Source organism: Tachypleus tridentatus, chromosome 7, assembly GCF_004210375.1.
Source record: "Tachypleus tridentatus isolate NWPU-2018 chromosome 7, ASM421037v1, whole genome shotgun sequence".
In the NCBI taxonomy this organism is placed as follows: domain Eukaryota; kingdom Metazoa; phylum Arthropoda; class Merostomata; order Xiphosura; family Limulidae; genus Tachypleus; species Tachypleus tridentatus.
The window spans coordinates 178,940,052-178,957,609 of NC_134831.1; the positions used below are offsets into that span (position 1 = coordinate 178,940,052).

The 17,558-nt window shown below is 39.8% G+C and overlaps 1 protein-coding gene across 4 annotated transcripts in view; it reads right to left on the reverse strand.

The window, feature by feature from the left end:
- LOC143257369 (leucine zipper putative tumor suppressor 2 homolog) overlaps positions 1 to 17,558 on the reverse strand; it is a 43,842-nt gene that overhangs the window by 24,953 nt on the left and 1,331 nt on the right. The window lies entirely within an intron of this gene.

A 17,558-nucleotide genomic window follows, 5' to 3' on the forward strand; every position in this document is an offset into this window, starting at 1 on the left:
TGATACCCATAAAGGGCAGAGCACAAATAACCTTTTGTTTGGCTTTGAGCTTAACTTCAGACAAGCTAACCGAAAAGCAGGTTTTTCAACATGAATTACGGAGCTAATTTGTCCTCCAACGAACCGATAAGCACGATTTATCGTCCGACACATTAACCACAAGATCAGAAATGGTTCGAGCTCTAATGTATTACTGAAATTTAACTGGAGGAGTATACTTGGACAGCATATGTTATGGAATTGAGCCCCCCCCCCATCGCCAGACCACCCTCCACCTTCACAATAATTACAAAAGTTATTGTAAATCGGCTCACTACAAACAACACTCGCCTGTTATCATGGTGAATATTCAGTTCTGACGGGTTACTTCAGGAGATACAACCAGAAAACCTGAAACTAAACGAAAGAGAAGGATCTCAGTAGTAGGTTGAAGGATTGTTAACGTCTAAAATAAGGATTCGATACCCGCGGTGGGCACAGCGCAGACAGTCGTTTGTGCGAGTTTGCCTTTAAACACTAACAAATACTTGAGTAATAAGGTATGTTCCATTTGGTGATATTTTTCATTTATTTATATATTTGTGCGTGCGCCTGCGCAAAATAAAAAAGGTAAAAATAAACAAATGTCATCCCTGATGTAGAGGGCGCAATGCAGGTGTGTGAATAATTGCCCGCAATAAATAAACGTAGCCTCCATAAACACACATTTACGGAACACACCACATTACAGTAGAGGAAGGGACGGATATCCAAGATAACTTGCACATTATTGAATTAACAGACGGCGAGTTACTCGGCGCTCGGATATCACATATTTATCACAGTTGTTTCACACTGTTGAACACGAGAAGAAAAAGTCGAATGTTTTTAAAATTTTTAAAATATCGTTTTGTAGAAACTGGGAATTAGTGTGGTTTGAAAGTCAGGTTCTTGCCTAACGGGGGGGGGATACGCGTCTTTCAACTAGGGGACTTACTGTTACATGTTCGTACCTGAAATCGATATCAGTACTTCTACCGTGTATCAATGGCACTCCGATAAAAAAAACAAACCTTGATCCAGTCCTATAAACTGATTATCAGAAACCGAAATGACAGTTGACGTGTTCAGTGTCGCTCTCCGCTAATAAAACCCATATGCGTCGCATTCACAGAATTCCTGGACGTAAAATAAAACATTGACCCAAATTCAAAAACGAGTTGTCGTTGTTAAGAGACTTAAAAAACAAAACAGAAGCACGTAACGTAGTCTGTATTAACAACGTAAATAACAAACTTATAATCGCGTATCAAGGTAAAGTATTCATATGGTGACCTAGCTCGTACAAAAAGGTCGTTGCAATCACATAATGCGTTTGGTTTGAATTTCGCGCAAAGCTACACGAGAGTTATCTCGGTCCATCTCGGATGTTCTATCCTTTAAACTAAAATAATTTTAAAAATTATTTAAGCCAGTTCTTATCTCTCACTGTTTATCAAGTTTTTACTTAAACTAATTTAAATTCAATTTATTGCCCTGTCGCATCTGAAGTTTTATATTTTAAATTTCGAGCAAAGCTGCACGAGAGCTATCTGCGCTAGTCGTCCCTAATTTTGCAGTGTCAGACAAAAGGGAAAGCAGCCAGTCATCACCATCCACCGCAAACTCTTGGGCTACTCTTTTAGCAATGAATAGTGGGATTGACAAACATTATAACGCCCCCACGGCTGAAAGGGCGAGCATGTTTGGTGTGACAGGGATTCGAACCCGCGACCCTCGGATCACGAATCGAGTGCCTTAACCCACCTGGCCATAGCAGGCCGAATTTTTATTGATAAGGAAAGAACAACGTTTAGACCTTCCTAGTTCATTTTCACATTCTTTTTCTCTTATCGTGAAGATGACCTAGGAAGGTCGAAACGTTGTTCTGTCCTTATCAATAAAAGTGTTAATACCCATACCAGCCGTTCTGAGATACATTTTTATTTCAAGTAGGTTTCTCGTCATCAAGAATTTTAACAACGAATCCCCGTCCGAATTAGGACGTTCGAATCGTAACTTTCAGGTCCTGAGTTCGAATCCCCATTATCGAACATTTGTCTTTTCAGCCATGGAGGTCAATTCCACTCTTCGACGGTAAGTAGTAATCGTACGGTTAGTAGTAAGTAGTGCTGCCTAAGTGATTTCATTCTAATCTTTCATTGCTAATTTAGGACCACCAGGTAAATGTGTCCCAGAAATGATGTTGATGCAATGCCCCAAAGATCGGAAGCGCTCTCTGGACTTAAACAACAAAAAATACCATCCGATTAGAATAATTAGGAAAATGAATACATTAGAATAATTTCAATGAAGAATATTACTGGAGTAAAGAATTGTTTTCAAAGAAAGAAAAAGCCAATCACGATAACTTAGACATTTCAATAACATTTAACGAAAAAAAAAAATCTGATTAGAATTATAAGAAATGGTTGGGTGTGACCCAATAGATAGCCTGTCAGACTGCGAATACAGAGTAATTTGTTCACGTCTCATTACTGTCAAACAAACATTGTACAATGCACTTTGAAGCCCTGAGTGAGTTATAAGGGTAGGGATCAAAACCCACTATTAAGTTGTGACGAGTGCTGTTGAAAAGCTTCCCTCTACCCTATCAGTTTAAAACTAGGTACGATTTTATATGGTAAAACCATATGGTTTTAGTGTAATTTGCGCAAATATTCTGATAAAACGAACATCTTCAGTGAAGGGATTCGCACCCGCGGCCCGTAGACTACGAGATAAGTGCCCTAAATGCCAGCCCCCCACATCGCCATGATTGGTACTTTACGGTAAAGTTAAACTATAAATATGTGCCACTGTCCCAATTTATCACACCACTCACCATCTGCACTGAGTCACAGCTTAAAGTGGGAATATTTTGTGGTATTATAAAGACTCGAACCCGGCTGCCCAACCCAGACATTCAGAACTCTAGAAGTTGGAGCTAACAATTTCCAATACCATTAACTGATCTCAGAACAGTAATTTATTCACGTAACTCAATACACACAATCTCACAGCTTGATAGATCTGTATTAAAGTTCCATACACACAGAACAGAACTAAGGAGTGAATTTTGTCAGACCATTATAATCGCGAAACAGTGGAATTCGTGAAAAAAAAACAACACCAATAACAATAATAAAAAAGGCACGTTAACATGACGTCCGTGTCACGCACGTGCGCGGGCGTTTATATTAATACAGTTGTAAACAAAACGTGCTTTAAGAATCTAATATTTTTGTATTTATTTTTAATGTATGACGCTTGCTCAAACGAAATTAGAATTATAAGTAATTAAACTGGACGCTTTTCTAACGGCCTACTAGAAACAAAACCTAAGTACCAGCTGTGACAGGTAATTTAAAGGTATTGGGACGTTCGGAAAGCATCGGCCCTTCAAGCAGAGATTGTAAATAAGTATGTGGATAACAGTAAAACATGTCCACCTGGCCATGCCGGGCCTAAAGAATAGTCGAGTCATTCGATTTACTCAATATGTGTTTTTATGTTGCTTGATTTTAAAATCCACGTTTGATAAACGACTTAAGCGCAGTAGACCCATTGAGAAAAGAAGGTCAAACTGAATGACCGTGTTAACTATCTGTATGCGACAATAAAAAGATTAAACAAACCCATTAACGAAATTAATCCTGCATGTTATGGATATAGCGTTTATAATTTTTTTGTTTTCAGTTAAATCTTGTATACTTGTTGTTGTTGTTACATAATTATCTTGTAACATATCTAGTGTGCAGAACTAGAGAAACTGGTTGATCAATTATATTATATGTACTTTAAATGAATTAATAATCTCCTGGAATTTTCCTCCCCTTTTATTTGTAAATTAACTTTCTTTGAAGTTGAATAAACCAGACTTGTGGACTAAAACGAACAGTGACATATATAAACTAGCTAGTGGAAATCTGCAAGTTTCCTGGGAAGCAGAGCGATAGAACCACGATGTATATACAATAAATAAATTGCAGACAGCTTTAATTGTAAACGTTTTTAAAATCTAGGCCACAAAGTTACACTTGGCACCCTTGTGTTATTGTTTCCCAAAAAGATTACAGTTTTAGTTAGAAGGCACTTTCACTTTGCTATTACCAACTGGTTTGTTTTGTTTATTTGTTTTCTCCTCCCCTAAGATTCCTAAATAAATGGGTCTAACATTTAGATATTTTAAGAAGTCCTGTAATAGGCCTAATCTAATCTACATTATTTCCAAGGGTTTAGTTTGTTTTGTATTTTGCGCAAAGCTACACGAGGGCTATCTGCGCTACCTGTCCATAATTTAGCAGTGTAAGAATAGAGGGAAGGCAGCTGGTCATCACTACCCACCGCCAACTCTTGGACTATTCTTTCACCAACGAATAGTGGGATTGATCGTACATTAGAACGCTCCCACGACTGAAAAAACGAGCACGTTTGGTGCGAAGGGGAATCGAAACCGCGACCTTCAGATTACGAGTCGACCGTCCTGACCACCTGGCCATGCCGGACGATTTGCAATGGATGGGGCTCGATACTTATTCAACTAATGTATACAGAATGCGTGTTTGTGGGTTGTTGTTCAAGTAACAAATCATTACTCGCTGAAGATTAACCAGACGTTTATTAACAGATTCAGTCATTCAATAGTTTACAGTCCTCAAATTGAAGAATTTCTACCAATGGCTGTACCTCGTTTTTGTTTTTTTTTTCGTATTTTACGTCGGCGGAGAAAGCGATTTAAAACAGCCTAGTCAGGGTTACCCTAATACATTGTTAGATGCGACCGACGATAAGAATAACGGCCGAACGCGGTGGGATGGGTGGCCTTGTCGTAGAGAGAAGGGGAAAACGGTTGCAGTACAGAGATGAAAGCTGTCAAACAACGGGTGTAGATAACCAATAAATACAGAACCAGTCAAGAGATACGAAATAAACAATACCTTGCAAGTACAACCAGAAATGCAACGAATTACACTGCCTAATTAATCACGAAAGCGTGTAACTGCATGACACACGGACCTTATCTTGCAATTAATTTTAATTGGGACACGCGAAAATAACAAGTCTTCCTTCTTAAGAAAATAACCTTAATGTTCCAAGTTCCATATCCTAGGTTAAGGAAACTGAGGGAGTCGTCCTTGTAGTAATAACACAAATGGAAATGCGTAGTCGATTAAAACTGGATGTGTATTGAACCCGTTAATACAACCAGCTTTCCTTCCATCGTGTTCACTCTTTATACATATTATTTCAGCATTTCAATTGGTCAGTTACTATAACAATGATGGAACGGAAAATTCAAACGAAGGGTTGTCAGCACGAGCAGTGGATGTACACGTAATAAAATTATAAATTTATTTTGTAAGTGGACCGCTTCTCCTCCCTCGAATACAATGCAAGAAACAGTTTAAATGTTCTGTTACGCTGACGACGTAACTATCTCACATATTCAGTTATAGATCAGTGAAAATGGAACAGCACACAATGTCATTCTCGTGAATGGGTGATTTATAAATGTCCTGAGAGTTGGGCGGAATCTTGAGAGAATATTATAGAGTGTTGTGAAACTCTGTCATTAGTGGTGACGTTTTATCTAATATGGCTAATATCGTTCTGTGGTATTTACGCGTAAAAAAAATATTTACGTCAATGGCTCCGTGTTATAGATAATATTTTGTTTAATGTGACGAATAATAAGTGAAACAAAAACTCTTTAAAACCTTCTTGAAAAGAAGTGAAAAATTATGAGATAATAGCTGATTCTGTTTCTCCAATAACACACGAGGACAAAAAATAACTGAAAAAGCCGTACAACCGAACTCTTTGAAAGAAATCCACCAACACTACGAGAACGTTTCAAATGACCTAAAATAAATGGATCCAAGAATATATTAAATTATTGGAAATGTTGAGAAATTAACAAAACTAAAGATTTCTTTAAGGTTTTCTGTGTTTTAGAAGAGTTTTTTGTTTTGTTTTTTCAAATTCTCACCGTGATACTCTCGCACACATTGGTTTTTAATCTCCTTATATGTAGGCACGATAATTTGCGCGAGCTTGTTTAATCTTGTGCTTGCGACCTGGGAGGGTCACTTCCTCTCTAAACAAGATTCTCTTGTGTGGGTATTTGGGTATGTTTAATTTTTAAATACCCAAGAGAATCAGGTGCACAAGACCTCTTCCTCCTCTCTAAACAAGATTGTAATTTTTGTTTGTTTGAATGTCGTACCAAAGCTGCTCGAGGGCTATCAGCGCTAGCCGTCCCTAATCCTGAAGGAGCAGACTAGAGAGAAGGAAGCTATTCAACATCACCCACCGCCAACTCTGAAGCTAATTTTGATCGACAAATCGAAAGATTAGCCAAAACATCGAAACCCTCCTACAACGGCTGAAAAGGCAGACATTTTCAGCGACGGAGATTCGAACCTGCGACTCTCAGATTGCGAGTCGAGTGTCTTAAAATAATGATGGAACACATAGGTGTTAAAAATTGGGGAGCTAAAGATAACGTATTGAGCTGCAGACACCCACACCTCTCTCTTTTCCCTTAATGTTTGTTTGTTTTTTTAATTTCGCGCAAAGCTACTTGAGGGCTATCTGCGCTAGCCGTCCCTAATTTAGCAGTGTAAGACTAGAGGGAAGGCAGCTAGTCCTCACCACCCACCGCCAACTCTTGGGCTACTCTTTTACCAACAAATAGTGGGATTGACCGTCACATTATAACGCCCCCACGGCTGAAAGGGCGAGCATGTTTGGCGCAATGGGGATACGAACCCGCGACCCTCGGATTACGAGTCGAACACTTTTTTCCCTTAACATCTAGTACTAGTTTGTCGTTTTACTTTGTGAGCAACGAAAATAATAAGTTATATTATAGGGTTGTTTTCTCTTTTGGTCCAATTCAAAGCTGAGAGTTGACCTTATCAGAGATAATGCAGTGCACTCGGACAGTTGTCTCGAAAAATAAAGTATTTTTTTGACAAAAAAAAGAAAAACAATATTATAAATATTTTATTCACCCATTGAAAACAAAACTGAAGTTTGCAGTCTTGCCACGTATAATTAAAAGGTTTGATTGATTGACTGATTTAGTGTTTCATGGCACAAAGCAGCTAGGCTATCTGCGCCAAACATCCAGTAAAAAGGTAAAAATAAATGTAGTAAAATACATAAAAGGAAATGAAGGTAAAACAAAACATCATTGAAAAACAGAAAAAGCATAAAACCAATGTTGACACCTAGTCTACAATGTTAAGAGAGAAAGCAGAGTAAGAGAAGTTGTAAAGTACTTACTCTTGCAAAATGGTAATGATCATAACCCACCAGGAAGACTAACAGGTAAGTATAAGAACCACCGTCAGTCACCTGTAGTACAATTAAAAGGATAAGTATTACATCTCCCACCCTGAAGCAAGTCCCCCATACTGACGTAGCTTGTCACCACAAGGGCTTTTCAAAACCGAATAAAGAAATTGACTAAGTCTTTTATAACGCGCCTACATCAGAATATCGGACGCCTGTTCGTTGAATGATATCAAACACTTAATTTGATATGCAGTCCGACACACTTGAATATTTACCGATTACTTTAGAACAAAATAACATTGAGCCCTGTCTACCTTAACCACTCCGGCACGGTCAGGTGGTTAGAGGGCGCTCGAGTCGCAGGTTCGAATCTTCGTCACACCAAAAATACTCGCTTTTTCAGCCTTGGGAGCGTTATAATGAAACCATTAATCCCATTATTTGTTGGTAAAAAGAGTGGCCAAAGAGTTTGAGTGATGATGACTAGCTTCAGTCTTGAATTGCTAAATTACGACGGCTAGTCCTCATGAAGCTTTACGCGAAATTCAAATCAAACCACTCTAAACTTTTCGCGGTCTCATTGGAAGAGCAACATTTACTCACTAACATATTTTTCGTAATAAGAGTAAACTTCTGTATAATTAATCGACGATGGGATACTGACCAAACATATTAGTAAAAACTATTGTGAGAAGTTTGGTCTTCGTCTCGACAAAGTTCGTTTGAGAGTACTTAAAGATATAGAAAAAAAAGGTTAAGTAGCCCCAATAATACCCCACAAAGACAAAAAGGAGTAAAACTCTTCAGCAAGCTAGAGGCGCACTCAGTAGGGATTATACCTCCGATGCGCAGAGTTGATCGTATTTGCCGTTACCAATGGACACAAACCACTGTTGGCAGGACAATGAGCAATAATATTCTACTAAGTCCACCAAGTTTCATCAAAATTAATCGTTTCTGATGAAATTATAGAGCAAACAGCGTGTAAAGTCGGTTAACATGTTAACGGATATGGATTTTTCCCCCAAACTTTAATGATCTTGGCCCTCCCAAAAACTAATCACTTCTCAGGTGGGTCATAGTCCAACTGTATATCCAATTTCACCTAAATCCATTCAGCAGTTTAAGAGAAATCTCGCCGACAAACACACACAAACAAACAAACACGCGCTAGTGTGAAAACAAACTCCACCGCCATCACTGGTGGAAGTGACGACAGGAAATTTAAGGAGGAAGGAACACCAAAACAAACCTAAAACAATGTTTGACATAACTCTGATGAAAACTGGAAGTTTTAGAATTATTCTAAAGGAATTAAAAAAATGTATTTTTCATTTTTAATCACAAAAAAAAAACGTTACATCACAGTAAATTACAATAGAATCTTACTCCACGCCAGGTGCGGACGAGTTCAAAATTCTTACCTAATATCCAACAAATACGGGACAAAATTGATGACGTGACACGTTTTGCGGTTCATAGGTCAACTACGGATTCAATTTTTTTTTTTTTTACACCTTATCACACTATTTCTCGTCGATTTAAAATACTGTATGAAACACGAAATGCCGATTTTGTGTCGAGGATACCCGAACTAAAACAAGTCTTGCCGACATATATTTTTAAATTAGAAAAAAACAAAAAACAATCCACGTTTTACCATAAACAGTACACTTTAACGATTTTATAAGTTATTTCGCTTTCGACTGGTTTTACAGTTAAAACCACCGAACAAAACATAAGAGAGTATATATCGATTGCCATGACAAAGTCTGACAGTCCTCTCTGTAATTTATTATTTATATTACTAACATTGTCTCATTTGTATACTTCGTTCTCTCTTTACAATTTGTTTGTTTTTTCCTTTAAATTCTTAGGTTTAATCTTTCAAATGGCATTTGGAAAGAAAAATTAAACAAAAAAGTAAAATCTGTCTATTTAGCTATTTTTATGTTAATTTGCATGTAGCACCCGCATGTCTCCGCGCTTACAACGCTAGAAATCGTTTATCGATACCCGTGGTGAGCAGAACACAGATAGCTTATTGTGTAGCTTTGTGCTTAGCTTCAAATAAATTTTACTTGTAATGTTTTTGATAAAAGTAATTACGACAACATGTAGTACTCATTTTTCTTTATTAAATCGTTTATTTTTAGCCAAAAAAACTCTTCACTGAAAATTTTCGTTTTTTCTCTACAAAAGACTTGTAATGCTACCGAATTTCATTGGTTTGTTGATTTAGTTCTATGACACAAAGCAGCTAGGCTGTCTGCGTCAAACATCCGGTAAAAAGTTAAAGTAAATTTATTAAAATTCTTAAAACAAAACAAAGTTTTAAAAAAACATAAATAGCATTAAAACCAATGTTTACATCCAGTCTACAGCAGTAAGAGAAAAACTACAGTAATACAAGTTGTAAAGGGCCTTTCTGTAAGGTAACTGTAATAATCATAACTTGTCAGGAAGACTGACAGGTAAGTACAAAAACCACCGTTAGTCACCTGAAGTTGACCTGTCCAGTCCTGGTTTCGAGTTATTTGATGTCACGGCCATTTTCTAATTTCAAATCGAACTAGATGGACTGTGATTCTTAAAAGGGAATCACATTAAAAAAGGTCTAATGAATAAATTAAAAAAACAACTTAAATAGCATTAAAAAATTAATGGCCTTTAAAAAAATAAAAACATTACCAAGGTGGATAGTGTCACCATCACCAATAACACTGTCTAACGTTATGGATAAACCTTGGGACAGAACATGTTTAAAATGGTGCCATCATTGAGAGTCGTAACGATGACAAGAAAGTAAAATGTGGCTTATTGTGACCCAAGTGTTATACAGACTAAACACTGGTGCATTAGTTCCAGATAAAATAAAACGATGAGTTAAAAAACTGTGACCAATGTATAGTCTAGTTAGAACAACTTCTCCCTTCCGATCCTTATAGAAGCAAGATGGCCAAAATCCAATATAGGGTTTTATTTGGAAAAGCTTGTTTTCGCGTTCCTCATTCCAAGTCGATTGCCAGCTGTCACGGAGCCGAGCCTTGAATACAGGACCATAGTCAATGTAATGGAACAGGCACAGTGATAGTGCCAGAGCAGATAGATTTATCTGCGGTGTCGGTGAGCTCGTTCCCGCGAATATCAACGTGGCTCGGTTTCCAGAAAAACTTGATAGAAGTAGTTGTCAATGAGAACTAGGCCAGTCGGTTTCGAATATCGGCGAGAACTGGGTGTGAAATAACGTAAAGTGATTCCAGGGCCAGTAGAGAACAAAGCGAGTCAGTATAAATAGTGCAGTTTGAGTACTGCTTAGCTTCTAAGTGGTTCAGGGCAAGAAAAATGGCGAACAGTTCAGCAGTAAACAAAGAAGCTGTAGAGGGAATTCTGTGCGCAACCAGCGAATCACAACAAAACATAGCAGAGCCCACACAGTCACCTGATTTCGAACCATCTGTATAAATAGGAATGAAAGGATGGTTCAAAAGATTCTCAGCAAATCGAGAGTGTCTGTTTTCTCAGATGACTTAAACATAGGTCACATTTGGGGACTGTAAGAAGCCACGGTGGGATGAGCTGACCAGTGGATACAGCAATGTTATCCAAGGACAGACCCAATTAATTCAACTGCGTCTGGATACGAAGGCCAAAAGAGCAATGGCAGATCGTCTGTTTTGAAAACGTATGGCCCACCGAAGAAGGAACACACAATCCCAGGTGGGATGCTTTGGTAAGGAATGAAGTTTCGATGCACCTAGTAAAAGACAGTTGGAAACGGCCGAGGTGCAAAGAAGGTTCATGAGACTACGAGGGCTGTTCAAAAAATACGCGGACTGACGTCATAAAACAAAATGTACTTTATTTAGAAGTTACAGGTCTGGGACCCCTTCAAAGTACTCTCCTCCCCAACGCACACACTTATCCCAACGGTGTTTCCACTTGTTGAAATAGTCCTGGTACGCTTCTTTTGTAATGTCCTCCAGCTCCTTCGTCGCATTTCCCTTAATCTCGGGAATCGTCTCAAATCTTCTTTCTTTCAAGGGTCTTTTGAGTTTGGAGAACAAGAAAAAATCGCAAGGAGCAAGGTCAGGTGAGTAGGGGGGGTGGGGAAGAACAGTGATTGAGTGTTTGGCCAAAAACGCACGAGTTCTGAGGCACAAATTTCGCAGCAACGCGGTGCATCTTCAATTTTTCGGTCAAAATCTCGTAACAAGATCCAACTGATATCCCACAGTCTTCAGCAAGCTCCCTGACAGTCAGACGTCGATTTGCCTGCACCAGGGTGTTGATTTTGTCGACGTGTGGGTCGTCAGTTGACGTGGAAGGACGTCCAGGACGCTCATCATCTTCAATGGACTGTCGACCATCCTTAAAACGTTCATGCCACTTGAAACATGCCGTACGCTTCAAAGCAACATCACCGTAAGCCGTGCCAAGCATAGCAAAAGTTTCAGACGCAGATTTTCCAAGTTTAACACAAAATTTCACAGCACGTCGTTGTTCCTTCAGGTCATTCATTCTGAAATCCGCCAAACGAAAAAATCGCACTTCACTTAAAACCGCATAGCTAATACACAAATAAAGATACATGCAATCGGGAAATGGCGTCGTAATTAGCTGATCTGTGCAAACCTAGCGACACCAAGCGGATTCCCCTGAAACAACTGGAGCCGCGCAATTCAAACAGTCCGCGTATTTTTTGAACAGACCTCGTATATATAAGCTCTGAACTGGGGAAGTGCAGAAAGCCCGATGCGAATCCGAAGTCCCTAATGATGAATGTGGTTCAGCATCTTCAAGCCCGAGGTTCTGGCAGAGCCATAGACCAGTGATCCATAGTTGAGTTTCGATCAAATAAGAACACGATATAGAACATCGATCCGCTCCTCAAGTAGTGGAAAAAGAGGACACAGAGAATGTTCAGTGCTCTTGTACATTTGACCCATAGCTGCTTGATGTGTGGTATAAAGATCAGCTTACGGTCAAAGATAAGCCCAAAGAACTTTCTCTCAGGGACCACAGGCAGCACTTCACTGATACGGAGTTCAGGATCAGGGTGAATACCCTGTTGGCAGCAAAAGTGCATGCAAATGGTTTTAGAGAGAGAGAGAAGTTAAAACAGTTTGCTGTGGCCCACTTCAGTAAATTATTGAGGGCAGTCTGTAGCTGCCGCTCAATATACCTCATGTTCAACGATTGACATGAGATGTGAAAGTGGTCAACATAGAGCCCGTTTACAACAGCGAGAGGGAGTTGTTCAGTGATGGCATTAATCTTTATACTGAAAAGTGTGACACTCAAAACACAGCCCTGAGGGACTCCAAGTTCCTGTAGAAAAGAACGGGAAAGTGTCGAACCCACATCGCCTGTCCATTGAAAACCTAATAAAAATGGGCAAATGGCCACATAACCCATATATGTATATATAGAGAGAGAGGTCTTGCAAAATTCCATACCTCCATGCTGTACCATAAGCTTTCTCAATATTAAAGAATACTGATACAAGATGTTGTCGTTTGAGAAAGGCTTCTCTGATTGATATTTCAAGTTGGATCAAGTGGTCCATGGTGGAGTGCTGTTGTTGTAATCCACACTGGGTAGGCGAAAGGAGGTCGTTTGATTTGAGGAACCATACAAGACGAGCATTAACCATCCTATCCAAGGTCTTACAGAGACAGCTCGTCAAAGCAATTGGACGGTAGTTTGAAGGAATCTTGGGATACTTCCCAGGCTTAGAGAAAGGTAGGACAATAGCCTGGCGTCAGGCAACAGGAAAAACATTCTCCTGCCAGATGTGGTTAAAAACAAGCAGAAGAATAGTAAGAGAAGCAGGAGATAGATGGCGCAGCATTTCATAATGTACTCATCAGATCCAACCGATGTACTGCCAAACCGATGAAAGGCCAATTTGAGTTCCACCAGTGTAAAAGGACGAGTATAGTCATAGAGACAATCAGCTCGAAAGAACAGAGGTGCTTACTCTGCCTGAGTCTTGATGGCTAAGGTGAAGGAAGAAGCAGAAGTGCTAGATACCCGGCAAAAGCTTTCACCTAGACTAGAGTATCGGCGATGCTCCAGGTATTAACTACTTCCTGGCCATCAGAGAGCAAGATCGAGAGGGGGACAGAATTATACCGCCCACTGACCTTTCGAATCTTGTCCCATATGACTTCGGAACTGGTGGTAGAAGGTATGCCAGTTGTGAACTTAATCCAAGATTCCTTCTGGCTTTGACGTCTTACCCACCAAGCACGTGCACGGGCCTGCTGGAAAGCAATGCAGTGCGAGAGTGTGGGATACATAGAAAAGTATCCCAGATCCAGTTTTGAGCCTTCCGTGCTATGTGGCAGGCAAGATTCCACCACGGACAATGATATCGTGGAAAACGTGTTGAGGTTTTAGGAATACACTGAGCAGTTGCTTATATAATACAGTCAGTTACTGCTGCCACACAGTCATCTATTGATGGCTTACAGATAATGGCAGGATCAAGTTCTGCGAGAGCAGTGAAAGAGGGCCAGTTTGCTCCATCCAGCTTCCACCAGGGCACGCGGGTTGGGTGACATCAACCACGGCCACTCTCTCTCAAAATTATAGGAAAATGATCACTGCCTCGTAGATTATTGTCAACCCTCCAAGAATAATGGAAGAATAGTGAAGGGGAGTCAATTCAGAGATCAATAGCAGTAAAGGATCGAGTAAGTGTATGAAAATAAGTAGAAGAACCAGTATTGAAAAGAGAAAGGTTGTGATCAGAGAGCATATGCTCTACAGAGCGACCCCTCCTATCAACATCAGCACTTCCTCAGAGGGGATGATGTCCATTAAAGTCCCCCAGAATTATAAAGGAAGACGGCAACTGTTCAATGAGAGCATCAAGGTCTTTCCAGGTGACAGGTAGAGAGAACAAGCAGTGAAGGTATGCCCCAAGGAAACACGGATGGGTAAGACCTCCAAGGGTGTGTCGAGTGGCAAAGACAGGGTGGGCACATGCTGATCAACCAACAGTGCCACCCCCTCCATGCTCTCGTTCATCACACAGCCTGTCAATTCTGTACAAAGAAAATTGTCTAAAAGTGACTGTATTGGCAGGTTTCAGAAAGGTTTCCTGAAGGAGAGACAGAGGATGGTTGAAAGCAATCAGTGCTTTGATGTCACCAAGATTAGAACGTAAACCTCGACAGTTCCATTGCATCAAGGTGGCCATTTTTATTTATGTGTAGGCAAATTGGGTGGAGAACCCTTCTGTTTACGACCACGTCTTTTTTCCTTACTGTCATTATTCGAGGGAAATTTATCGACCTCCATGGATCCTGCCCTGGATCGATTGGGCAGGTTTTTGCTGTTGGAAGGGGATTCCAGTGACTGAGAACGTGAACAAAGGGTCGTTTTGCATCCTGGAGTGGGAAAAAAAGATGTATCTAGAACCAAATGAAGTGGATCTTGAGGTTTGCTGGAATGTATGTAAGGGACAAAGATGGGTGTTGAAGTTGATTCATCAACCTTTTTAACCATGGAGGTCAAGAGGCTTTTCATTTGTTTTGAGAACGATTCTTTGAGAGGCACAGAGAGATCCGTCTACACTTCCACTGTAGTAGTGGAACAAAGTGCAGCAGCATACGTCCGAGATGAAGTGGTGGACAGCAACTTGCGAGCCTCAGGAAAAGTAATGTTTTGAATCGTCTTCAAACGCTGCACCTCTTTTTCTTCCAACCATTTAGGGCAAGAACGAAAGTAGAATGAGTGAGAGCTATTGCAACTGACGCAATAAGGGTCCGTTTCACACTCGTACACATCATGGTCCTTGTCACCACAACGAGCACACGTCAAGGAACCACGACATGTACCCTCTAAAATAAATAATACGGTGTTTTCTCATGTGTACGGCTAATAAGTTAGTAAAGTCTTCTGCAGTCGCTGGCCTCAACGGACTTGTGACCATTGAGCAATTATGACTTCATTCGACAATCCCTGTCTAAACTAACCAACTAAACTAACGTGGCAATGGTTCAGTTTAGAGAGAGAGAAATCAGAAGAGTTCTCTCCCCAACTGGGGTGTTCAGGAACTTTGTAGTTCCTCTTCGTCCCCTTACATGAGAAATGTTTTAAAATATCCGTGGGATTTTTACTTTATTTTTAACATTTCAAAAAATGGAGTGGTGTATTTGTGAGTGAGAGGAAGGACGGGAGAACTGGACGAAAGCAGCGAAAGTGAAGTGAGCCAGACCTTGGCTCGAGGACGGAGTACACTGGCGGCTGGCGAATTGATTTTTGAAATTTACTGTGATTGATTAGATACCCTTGACTGGGTAAACGGCCCTTTTCAGAATGAGGCTGGGACCTACAGGTCCGATGCCAGAGATTTTGCTGTGGGGGGAAACGGGAGTACCCCGAGAAAACCCACTTTCACGGCCTGGGCGCCGAATAATCTACCCAGACCGTGCCCGGAAGTAGCTGGGTAGAAAGAGAAACAAAACAAACAAAGAAGAAGAAGAAAACAACAACAAAAAAAAACTGATGAACTATGTTGGTGGTATACGTGGAAACTGTTAGCTGCAGTCTTGTAGATCGGGTGGTAACTTCATCATGAACTTGTTTCCACACTTGAAGCCCATTAAATCCCTGTCTCCAGTACTTATTGCTACTTATGCAATGAACTATTAACCCATGTCTCACAATACCTTTCTCAACTTGGCGTCCATGGCTTTAGTTTGTTGGGTTTTTTTTTAATCCCATCTTATTTCACTACTCATCCAACCCTTATATTAGAACTTTAAACTACTTTCTGTATCAAACGGAAAGTTCTGTTAATTATAATAATTTCGTTCACGAGTCTTTGTGAAATCATGTTTTTCATTGTTTTGAAGCACTGCCAGTCATGCCAGCTGAACAAGAAATATTGAAGTGACGTTTTTCATTGTTTTGAAGTACTGCCAGTCATGTCAGCTGAACAAGAAATATTGCAGTGACGTTTTTCATTGTTTTGAAGCACTGCCAGTCATGCCAGCTGAACAAGAAATATTGCAGTGACGTTTTTCATTGTTTTGAAACACTACCAGTCATGCCAGCTGAACAAGAAATATTGCAGTGACGTTTTTCATTGTTTTGAAACACTACCAGTCATGTCAGCTGAACAAGAAATATTGCAGTGACGTTTTTCATTGTTTTGAAGTACTACCAGTCATGCCAGCTGAACAAGAAATATTGCAGTGACGTTTTTCATTGTTTTGAAACACTACCAGTCATGCCAGCTGAACAAGAAATATTGCAGTGACGTTTTCATTGTTTTGAAGCACTACCAGTCATGCCAGCTGAACAAGAAATATTGCAGTGACGTTTTCATTGTTTTGAAACACTACCAGTCATGCCAGCTGAACAAGAAATATTGCAGTGACGTTTTTCATTGTTTTGAAGCACTACCAGTCATGCCAGCTGAACAAGAAATATTGCAGTGACGTTTTTCATTGTTTTGAAGCACTACCAGTCATGCCAGCTGAACAAGAAATATTGCAGTGACGTTTTTCATTGTTTTGAAGCACTACCAGTCATGCCAGCTGAACAAGAAATATTGAAGTGACGTTTTTCATTGTTTTGAAGCACTACCAGTCATGCCAGCTGAACAAGAAATATTGAAGTGACGTTTCTAAAGCATCTAGAAGAATCCTTTACATCAACGACCAACCTTCAACAATTTAAAAAAGACAAAAAAAAAAAAGACTTCAAAAACGATGCGTCCGTCAATTTATTCTGTTCTTCATCTTATATAAACAATAACATATATAATCATAAATATTCACTAATGACCCAGTCTCGGTTACAGCTTTCCTAAGTGGAGTGGGGTGGATGAAAACATTGATACAAGTGTAGTGACCAAATCAGAAATTATATTAAGGAACGTTTAAAAAAAGAAAGAAAATTTGAGTTCTGAAGAGGGATATGCCCCCTCAACACTGAATAGTAGTAGTAGTATTACTCTGACCTGCCATGCAAGACGCGATGTATGGATAAAGTTATGGCTCGATTTAATAAGAGGTGCATACGATTTGTAGAAGCCGAGAACGACAGGTCTACGCTCACGTGACTGCAGAAAAACTTGAAAACAAATACAACTTTCTCACACACGTAATGGTAGCTGCCATAGTTACTGACTGCTTCATTTAAGTAAGGCCTAATCACTGTAGTACACATTAAAACTGTATTCCTATGATGAACCGAAATATGAACTTTATAAC